The following is an 11032-nucleotide window of genomic DNA, read 5'->3' as shown; positions in this document are numbered from 1 at the left end:
TGCAGTGACAGCTCAGAGTCACTCTGTGGCCGGCTACTCCTATAACTCCTCTTCTTCAAGTGCTTGCAGCTCACAAAGTCCCCCAAATGAGGTGAAGAACTACACTCCTGGTGACTTTCATGCCTTCTTTTGGTGGTACGCCATTCCTTCACTTTCCCCTACAATGCCAATGCACCACACATTCTAATTTCATCAGATTACACCTACCATTTGTGCCAGTCCTTAAGGCAATCAGTCTACAAGAACATTCACAAAGTAGGATTGAAGGTTACAGTAGTAACCTTCTTTGTGTCCTGATATGCTCCCTTTCACCGGGCTCTGCTTTCATCTTGACCTTAACCACTCCTTCCCACATGAAATTCCTGTGCTCGTTTCTGCCCCAACATCTACCAAGCTTCCCAGTTGGTCCTAAGGTTCCCAGCTCCTTCTCTGGAGTCCACACAGCTTTATGGAAAGGTTTTTTAACTATCAATCAGGTTAGTCAGACATAAGAGACCATATTTTATCCCACTTTCCATTTCCTGTCCATGCGCTGCGTTACTCTTTAATTGAATGCTATTAACATCAGACTGGCAGGCCTGCAGCTGTCTGCATCCCTCTTCCTCCCTTGTTAAGTATAGGCATCAACCTTGTTTGCTATTCTTCACTTCTTGTTTGTTCTGCTTTTATTTTGCACCATTAATCTATTTTTAATTGATTTGGGGTTCAAATCAGAGGAAATCTTGGTATGTTGTTTGCCATGAAATGAGAGATCAGCAGTGGATTCCTTCCCGCTCCTTGCAAGGTACTTTTCCACCTCGTATCCCACATCTCATAGTTTTCTCCAAGCATGCCTTCTTTCCTCTGGATCCACCCTTGCTGGCAGGCTTGTCAGGCTCTAACAAGGAGCCCCAAATTGCACAGCCCAGCCTCTTCCTGCTGTTGGAATAAATTTCCAGGTCACTCTCTTTTTCTTCTGCTCTGAATGCAATTTCTTTCTCCTCTCTCGGTCCTGGAGTCTCGCTCTCTGTTGCGTCTGCTGTCTCCACCATTTTCCCTGTGGGGTATTTACTCTGTGGTTTTCCCTTGCTACCGCATCTTCTGTTTCTCTCCTTAATTCTCCAACACAGCAAATATATTTTTGCATTTTATTTCCCCTCTATTAGTTTGTTTTTATTTTCATGCTCACTTGCTTTGACGGGTCACCCTTGTCTGCACATCTGCTTTTTTTTTTTCACTGCTTATGCTCAGCAGGTGTCTGCAGTTCCTCGGTGTTCCCCCTTCCCACCACGTCCCTGGAGCTGCAGTAGCCTGGGCAGGATCTCCAGCTGGTGCCAGGACCCTGGTCTGTTGGAGCACCCTGGCCGCGGGCAAGTGGATCCGGCACAGCGTTGGCCTGGCTATGGCTCGCCAGGGCGGTGGTGCAGAGCATCCTCCCTCCTCGCCCTTGGGGACAGTCCTTCAGCATTCTGCTGGGTGTTGTGCATCTGGGTTTCTGCCTTCGGGCCTCTTTGGAAGCAGGGCAGCATGAGCGCACGTAGCAAAGAAAATCCCTCAAAAATAAGGGAGGTGGGGGTGAGTGATGTGACCCATCGTGTACGGCCGGGTGTTCCCAAAGTGTCTGGAGGGAGACTTTTATAAATGGATAATCTTCTGCTTCCATCTTGAGTCCTGTCCTGTGTGACCCGCAACCTGGGAGAGAAGCTGTTTGCAGGCAGCCAAGCGTGTGGCTCTGGCCGCGGTCTGGGCTGCCGAACCAGGTGATGGTGTCACACGCCTGCACCAGGGTGCCCTTCCTGCACCAACCACTCCTGCAGCGGGCAAAGCCCTGCGGGTCATTAACTCTTCACCTGCAATTCAGGAAACAGCCCGGCCCGTGTGCTCTCCGTCGCACCAGGCTCCCGGCTGGGAGAAGTTCAGCTCCTTCCTCCGTTGCTTATCCTGGAGAACAACACACCATTTCCACTCTAGCTTTAGCGAGAGCCTCGCTGATCCTTCCCAACGTGGAGATCCGATCAGATGGAGGTGGGTGTGAGTCCCTGCACTCCTCCTTTCTGTTGTTCCCTCCACTTTCTGCTTTCTCCTTGCTTCTTGCAGAGCCAGGCGCTCCTCTCTTTCTCCTTGTTGCTCTGCCTTGGTGCAAAAAGCAGGTGTGTGCTAATGTAACTCGCTGAGGGCACAGAGATGGAAGCCGTCATCAGTGCAGAGGATTATCAAAATTATCAGATGGGAAGGTCTGGAGGAACTAAGCAATGAAAAAGGAATGAAGTTCAATGAAAGGTTATGACCTTAAGGATTAATAATTTCTTTTACTTGTGATGTGAGGTGCTGGTCCCTTCTCTGGTGCCAGTCTTGAAGCGTGGCTTAAGGATCACCGCGCAGCTGGGTGGGAAAAGGGGAGTTTCAGCCCCTCCAGGTGCTCAGTTTCTCATTTTTTATGACAGAGAGAACTTCTCAAAATCCTGGCTTCCTGGGGAACTAAAATACATTTTTGATTGTTCTCTTATTCACTGAATTTCTAACTATGAATTTATTTTTTTTTAAATACTGAAAAAATGAATTGTGAGGTTTTTGTGGCAAAAACATTGACATTATTCAACTTGAAAAATCTAAAAGATAATAAAAAGACCAAATGAATGTAGTGAAATTAAACATATATGCACTTGGCCCTGTAATTTTGCAGTAATGTATTTGACATACATAGTTAGCAAATTCCCTTACCTTATTACACTTGGGGAGTGAAAAAAGGATTTCCAGATCCTCCTGTCCTTTTCTGTTTAATCCTGAAAAGCCAGCGATTTTGCATGTGATCAGATAAAAACACGGCATGTAAATTGGCTCTCTGATGCTGTTTAACCCTTCTCCCTTTCTCCTGAGGTTAGACCCTGAAGCACTATCAACCACACATCGTTGCACCACACCTTCTCTGGGACTCCGTGACAGAAAATGGCAAGTTGATGACGCTGACAACCACAAAATATGCAAGAAATGCTCCTTACACCACCTCTGTCTATACTGAGGGAATAAAACAAGGCTTTCGTGGCGGCTAAAAGTGGAGACAGATGACACCGCTCCTGAGCCTGAAGGACCATGAAGTGCCATAATGTCAGTTTGCGATTTCAGCAAATGGAGATGGGCAGATAGACCATGCCCCACCGCGCGTGCTTGGCTAAGCTCCGGCTGATGTGCTGCCTCCTTCCACAGCTGCTATCAACATTAGTGGCTCATCTTGTGCAAACTTTTGTCTGTTATTTAATGCTGATTACATCATCCTGGCAGTAAAGGCCAATTACCCCATCGCTGTCAGTGTTGCCCTCTTCCCCTTCAGCCAGAAGAAATACCATCCTTCCTGGAATCTGAACTCCCTGGAAGCCCCTCAAGCTACCAGAAAGCAACTCACAATTCTGTAGCCAGCAGGCATGAAATGACCCCGCTGAAATCCCTGCTGTAACATGATGCTGTAGTTTTACTTTAAAACATCACCTGGAAAAAGCATACCATGAGAGAAAAGGGAAGGTGGAAGCATCCCCCAGAAGTTTGCAGGCACCATGGTGGTGCGCTGGAGCACAGATGCTTTGATGGCAGACTTTCACCCTGCTGTGTTTAATTGCTGGACTTTGCCTGCCAGCCGGGGTGGGCAGCACGCATGACTGCGGTTTCCTGCCAGGGCGAGAATTCTTTATCAGCTGCATAAAAGCCAGCAGCGTGAGACCTGACACCCACCTCCATGGCCTGGCAACATCACCCCAGCAAGGCGTGACACCCTGGGGCCCTCCATGGACGTGCCAGAAGTCTCAGCCCGCTCCTGACCTGCTGAAGTATCCCTATTTGTTTCCTGTGGCCTATAGGATAACCTTATGGAATAACAGTGCTCGTTCCAAATCCACACAAATCCTGGGTGGGGAACAGGCAGCAGAGCCATGGGCAGAGCAAGGTGCCTGTGGACACTAAAAGCCCAGAGAAGCCTGTTCTTCAGTGATTCTGCACGGCAGCAGGAACAGGAGGTCCAGCTCAAGGCCAGAGAACAGACTGGTGGGAAGCTGGAAAGGGTCAGGAGGTTTGGGGTCTTGAACACAGGCAGCACAACAGGAGTCCAAGCACAACACCAGTGTGGGCGTTTGTGACTCTCCACATGCAGCATGCCGTGGCCTTCTGGGAGCTCTGTCTCTGGTAGGGACCTGAAATGTGCCATTTCTCAGGGAGGTTTCAAAGCTTTCTCATGGGCACATGCTCCTGAAGAGAGAAAATGCAGGTGATGGGAAAGCCCTGGTCCTGCCGATCTTGGGAATCTCCCTTTCTGTCTGAAGCCATTTCAATTTATCTCCATGATTTAGAGCCCACAGGAGTTGATCAACCTCAGAAACCTGCCCCAGACTGCCTGGAGCCTGAGAGAGCAGCTTGGCAAAGCCGGGTGACTTCTCCACCCCCGGCAGGCAGTTGGGATTACAGTCAGATTTGGTGACTTGACACCCACATGCCACGCTCCACAACGGCATCCCAGGGCTGTCCTCCTAACCTGTGGTGCAGCGGCGGCGCCGTGCCACTCCGTGGAGCCAACAAAGCCAGAAGAAAAACCCCTCCCAAGTGCTCCAGGCTTTGCTGGAGACTTTCCTGGGAAGAGTTTGCCTTGACCTGAAGTGGCCACGGAGTCCTGAGCAGAGGCGGGGGTCCCAGGTACTGCACCTGGGCCGTGGGGCAGCAGGGCCATGGGCAGGGGCTGGTGCAAGCTGCCAGGCGTCAGGCTGAGCAGGCTGCTGGTCGCTCTGCAGGGACTAAGCCACAGAAAGGACATTGTCAGAGCGGAGGATTGTTCTGGGAGAACAGGCCACACAAAGAGGGATTGTTTTGCCATGAAATGAGGCCGTGTTTTAGCTGCAGCCGGGGCTGGGCTTTGCCTGCCCGTCAGGGCTGCGGGCTGGTGGGGGACACTGCCTGCTCCCCAGTGGCTGCTGTCCTCCCCAGCATGCCTGTCATCTTCTCTGCTTCTGAGGTCCTCCACCGGCATAGTGCATGCCCTGAGACCCAGGGTGGGTGGGGAGGAAAAGGAAATTGAGGGGTAAGAGAACTTGTGGCAGGTCCTGCTGTGGGCTCCCATGCCGGCCTGGCAGGTCCAAGGGGCACGGGGGGCAGGGGAGAGCAGCTCCCATGGTGAGGGGCTGCAGCGTTTCTCCCAGATAGCCAGGAACAACCGTCCGCTCCTGAAGGGACAGATATAACCAGGCGGGAAACAGAGATATGCAGGAAACTGCGCCGAGATAGTGGGCAGAGAACGTAGTAGCCTCCTTTCTGCAAAAAGTGGTGGTGTTGGTGAACATCACAAGCCTCCTTGGATGCCCTCATGCCTGCGCTGCATATGGAGACAAGCATCTTGCACTTAAGCTCCAGCAAGACACAGCAGGGAGCACAGGACACAAAGAAGCAAAGGAGAGGGAGCTTCGTGCTCGAAGCGTGGGTTGGAGCATTCCTATTAATCCCTAATTTTTTTATTCCCTACTTAAGTGAATACAAACAGTTAAGAGTGATCGTGGGTGCACCCACAGGGGCTTCGTGTAGGTCGTTCCTGGCTCAGCAGCTGCTGTGGGGCTTTGGCAGCCTGGAGCTGTGGGTCCTGCTGCCCAGCTTCTCCTGCCAGCAGCCCCGTGGTGCCCAGCTCCCTGCCCAGGCCCGAGCTTTGGGGTGTGGGGCTGCACATGATGTGTGCCCCCGCAGAGCCCCATGCAGTCGAGTCACGACCTGGTGCATTGTTCCGCTGACTGGAGCAAAACGGACTGCGCTACAATGATGGTGATGACTGTGGCTGTTTCTATCGCTGTGCTGCCCATGGGAACCTAAATATACAAAAAAGGAGACAGTCAAAATTATGGCTCCTCGGCCCTACTTACGCAGAATCCATTTCTCAGGGGGGATACAAACCCGTCCTGTATTAGTTACTGCCATTAGCTCTTTAGGCAGTGCTTTGAAGTCCCGCCACGCTGCTGCAGCAGAGCAGGAGACGAGAGCCATCTCTCCCATCCCACACAGCAGGACCCTGACTTCAGGACTGCATCAGTACCAAAAATAAACTCCATGTAAACATCCACCACACACTTCAAAGCCCAGTTCCTGCGGGAGCAGCACACCTCCATGCTGCTGGCCAGGGCAGGCAGAGCCCAGGACTAGCACATGTCCCACCAAGGCAATAGGTATAGAAGTGGGAGGTCTGGGTTCAGGAGAGGAACATCCTGGGAAATGCTGCAGCTTCAAAATAACACCCTCAGACAGCAATGATGTCCCTCTGGCCCAAAGCATGGCCAGCAAGCACTCAATGAAAAAAGTGATGCAAAAGTACCCCGGGGCACAGTCTTTACTCAGAGGGAAGGAGCTGCCGCGCCAAGCAGGCCCTCAGCACCACTGCTAAAGTCCATGCAGAAACTGCTTGGACACGATGGTAGCAAAGGGAGAAGCCTTACAGCAAGGTAGTAAATCAGTGACAGAGTCTGAGCAGCACTGACAAGATAGCTGCTGCAGGAACCACAGCTCTTGATCTCCTGACTTTGGAAAATATATGCGTCCTGATCAGAAAAATACATGCAGTGATTTCCTTTCTTTAAAAAACACACACTGGGAAGGAAAATAGACAAAAGCTTCTCCTTCAGAGGAGCCAGCCAGCACACTTTGCATTACTCTTATGTGCTTCCTCATGTACAGGGTTACCCCTGAGCAAATTGCAGAAGGTTTTAATTAATTTCTAAGTGCAGGTTTCCACCAAGGCAATGTTCGTGGATCCAGCCAGACAGCGACAGTATCATAAGGACAATAAATAAACTGTGGAGCGTGTGCTTTTACTACCACAGCATCTATGTGTGGTACAAAGTGGTCACATTTTACTTCCAGGAGAGATGAAGATTTATTGCATTCGGTTGGAAGGAGGAGCTCTATGGGATTTTTCCAAAGTGCCTGTATCTTCATTTGTAGGCACCAGCTGTCACGTAGACATGCTCTGGCTCTCCAGGGGCCACCAAGCTCATGGGGGAGCCCAGGGGAAAGCAGAGAGCCAACCCAGGGTTTCTACTTCCACAACTTGGCTGTTTTATCTCCCTTTGTACTTTGACTTTCAAGCAGTTTCCGAGCTTTTCAATGGCTGGCTCAGAGGCACATTTTGTTGCTGTTTCCATGTTTGTCTGTCCTCTGTCAGCTGCAGGTGAAGCTGCTTTGGGAGCAATGCAGATGCAAGACTTGGCTTATGGCAGCACATACCCTGTTATGTTGCTTCTTAGCATAAAAAAGCGCTCAGGCTCCCCCAACCCAACCACCAGAAGACTTCTCCTTTGGTCCCAGATGTTTCTGTCACAAAGGTCTCATCCTAGCAGGAGGATGGAAAGCAGCCCCCCAGCCCATGCCGAGACCCTGCCTTAGCTGAGAACTGCAGAGGTTCCCCTCCCTCAGCTTTGCCCCTGATCTTCTCGGTCAGGTCTTCCCTCACACCTTACGTAATTCACCTCCACTGTAAAGGCTTAATGACACCCACGCACTTAAAAGATCTGCAGGTTAAAAAAACAAACAAAAGTGTTATGTTTTTCTTTTTTAAACAAAGGACAACACCTGTGTGCACATCTCCACTTAGGGAGGATAGGACAAGAGAACAAACACACGGCAGATGTTAGTCATGCTGATCGGTGGACGCAGAGAGATACAGGGAAGCGGTGGCACCACGCCGAGCTTCACGGCTTCCAGAGACCAGCCGGCCCAGGGCAGCAGCAGGACAGGCTGCGAACACCACCCGGCACGGCTGGATGCACGTATGGGCTGCAGATAGCTGGGCAGGAAGGAAAGGCAATAAATATCTCGCTCCTGCATTTGGGAGGAAGCCAGATGAAGCATTCCTGTCACAAGGGTGAAACGCTCTCCACTCTAACAGTAACTCGGGAAGATGTGAAACAACAGTTGCATAAGGCAAGTGTTAAAAATTCAGCAGTCCAGGTGTCTTGCATCTCAAAATAAAGATAAATAAATCAATCTGTTTTTAAAAATGCAAATGATTAATGCCGGCATTCAGCAAGCCTGGAGAAGCTCCAGAGAACAAGCAAGCTGATGTTATGCCAGCATTTTAAAAAAGTAAACAGGATGGCCTTGTAAACAGGTGTGTCTCTTCGACAGTCACCCCATGCAAAATAATGACCAAAAAATATGTGATGGTATCGATAAAGACTTAAAGCAGAGAAATATAAATACCAATCATCAGGGATTACAGCCGATAAACCTGTCAAACTAACGTGATCGTTTTTGTGGCAGTGCATACTCTTAAATATCAGAGAGCGAGCTGGCTGGTACGGCGGCGTGTGTGATCAAGGAACAAGAGCGCCAGCGACCCGGCCAAGTGCGAGGCAGCAGAGGAGATGCTCCATGAGGAAATTGGCACTGGGGATGTGTTTCTGTTAGGGAGTGTGTAAAGCTGATGACTTGGAAGAAAACGAAGTCATGGTGGGTGAAGCATGGTGTCCTGGGAGCAGGGGGCACGGCAGTGATCCTTGGGATCCCAAGTGCCCTTGGGATCCCTGGGGCAGCAGGGCCACATGGTGAAAGGTGCCCATCCTCTGCACTACTGGTACCGAGGTGGGGCTTGAGGGGCCAGAAGAAACCAGTGCCAGTGCCCTCCATCACACTCTCGCACCTGAGCCCAGTGCCTGCTGTGCCAGGGATGAGCCTCCTCCCTGAAATTATCCTACTGGGAAGAGACAAGTTCGAAAAGGGATCGGACAAGGCAGAGAAAAAATCCCCAAGGGCTCAGCGTGGCAGCACATCCCGTGCTTGTGGGCAGAGTGTGCTTCCCCCTTCTCCTGCTTGATCCCTGCTGCAGCGGGACACAGACCAAGCTGTCGCCCTGACCCGGCAGGGCTGTGCTTTTATTCTGACACAGTGCACCGGGAACCGTGAACCCCTGTTGGACTTGCAGGCCATGGTGACGAGCAGCTGACCATGAATTTCCACCATGACTTTATGGGTAAAAGGCCTGTTCCCTGTTTAAACATTCATGCATTGGCAGCAGCGGGATAAGAGGTTAAAGTTGCTCTGCATTTGAAATTCCCATTCCCACAATTAGACTAGCGAGTCCCAGTCCAGTGTCCCAAAGGACACAGACGCATAAGAAGATTTGGACATGAGCCAAGAAGTGGAAAATGGAAAATATGCCTTAAAGCAAAAGGGACTTTCGTCAGTTCGGTTTATGGTAAGAAAGGATCAGGAAAGCTTGATCATAATATCGGACTCCTCTCCCAGGGGCTCACTCCCTGGCTGAGACGACCCAGCAACTTGAAGGGAATTAAAGAAATGCAGCCTCAATATAAGGTGCAGTAAGAAAATTAACGTTTAGAACAACCTACCAGACACTGTAGTAGAGTCTTATCGGTTTGACTGCTTTCCTGACAGCAGTGCTCTAATTTACACAAGAACTAATTCAGGGCAGTCTGTGTCATGCAGGAAGTTACGCTGGCGAGCCCAGCCGGCCTCCCCAGCTCTATAATCTACGGAAAAAAACCCTGCCTGTATTTCCCTTCCTCCCGTCCAAGTGTGTGAAAGGTCTGGCCTGCCCCACTGGAGGCGTTTTCGGAGAGCCAGGTTAGCGTGGGTAGGAGGCAGCCACGCTCTGCCCGTGTCCCAGGCTGACCGAATCGCCCCGGCCATCCCGCGCTGGGAGATTTTAGCTTTATAAGGAAGCCAGTCTGGGGGGATGAAGTGAAGCAGCATCCTAGAGCTGAGGCTCCATGGATGACGAGTGCCAGGGATCTGACACACGTTCCTCTGACGGTTTTCTGCCTCCCTTCCCAACCAAAGCAGGGAGATGAGATGGAACAGGGAGCAGCCGCCATCACGGCGCTCGGCCCATCGCCCTGCAGGCTCCGAATCCCTTGCCATCAGGCTCCAAGACCCTCATGCCGCAGCCAGCAGTGTGCCCCGGCCTTCACACCAGCTCCCCACTGCAGTCAGCAGCTCTGAGACAGCCAGGGGTTCCGCCTTCACCGGAAGCACAAAGCAGCCCCGTCCGCCGGGCTGGGCCGGTGCCATCGCAGACACGTCACCGGGATCATTCGTAATGGAGCAGCTTTGCTTATCGTACGAGCTGCTTCTGCTTCCAGCTCAGCTTTCCACTGCCCAGCTCAGTGCTTTCCAAGGGCCTGCACATCAAAACGGGTCGGTGACGGCCCCAGTCACAGCTCTGTGGCAGGTTTTGTTTTGGGAGAACAGCCCACAGCCTCCACAAATAAGCTGGATCCGATTAGCTGAGAGGCAAGCGGCGCAGGAGCAGCTGCGGGCTGTATCTGCTGAGTGGAGATTTCCTCACCCCTAAGATTGCTGACAGATGCTATTGAGCAAAACACAGTGCTGGCTTTCACCACAAGTCGAAAGGGAAGTCCAGGCAAGAGCAGCAAGAGGCAGGATGGCTGTCTTCAGGATAGGGCTGGATGTAGTAACATGCTCCGTGGGCATGTGTCCCCACCCTTTATTCTCAGAGGAATCTTTCATTAGGCAGATTATATGTTACAGCTCAAGGGCAGAAAGTAGAACAGGGATGGCTTCACAATGCCCATTTCCAAAGAGAAATGGGCCAGACCTCGCAGCCTGCCCGACTCAGAGGTGCCATGGTCCTAAGCAGATTGAAATACCTCTCTGAAGTGACGGATTAATCCCAAAGTAGCTCAGCAACTTTATAGGAGACACAGAAGCTGAGAACTATGGAAGTGAAATCAGATCCAGCTGGGATTTGCAGCAGCATCAGAATACAAAAGCTCTGTGCTTCTGTTCCTGAAATGCTGCCTTCTTGCTGTGGGCCTTGTAATAGTCTTTCCCAGTATTTTGCTTTCTGGGGAATAGTCATAATGGGTTTACAATGAACAAGATGTTTACTGCTTATGTTTATACCCTGCTGACTCACTTTATAAGAGCTCTTTACACATAAGCCTGGAGCTCCAGCACTCAGCCTCCAACTTTTTCTGTGTATTTTAGACTGGAGCTGCCCTGTAGCCTTACCCAAAGGGAAATGAGAGTCCTTATGACCTGGGAGATAGACACCAGTGTC

This window comes from Calidris pugnax, unplaced genomic scaffold (genome assembly GCF_001431845.1).
Source record: "Calidris pugnax isolate Ruff unplaced genomic scaffold, ASM143184v1 scaffold18, whole genome shotgun sequence".
Classification (NCBI taxonomy): Eukaryota; Metazoa; Chordata; class Aves; order Charadriiformes; family Scolopacidae; genus Calidris; species Calidris pugnax.
This window is presented reverse-complemented; position numbering follows the sequence as displayed.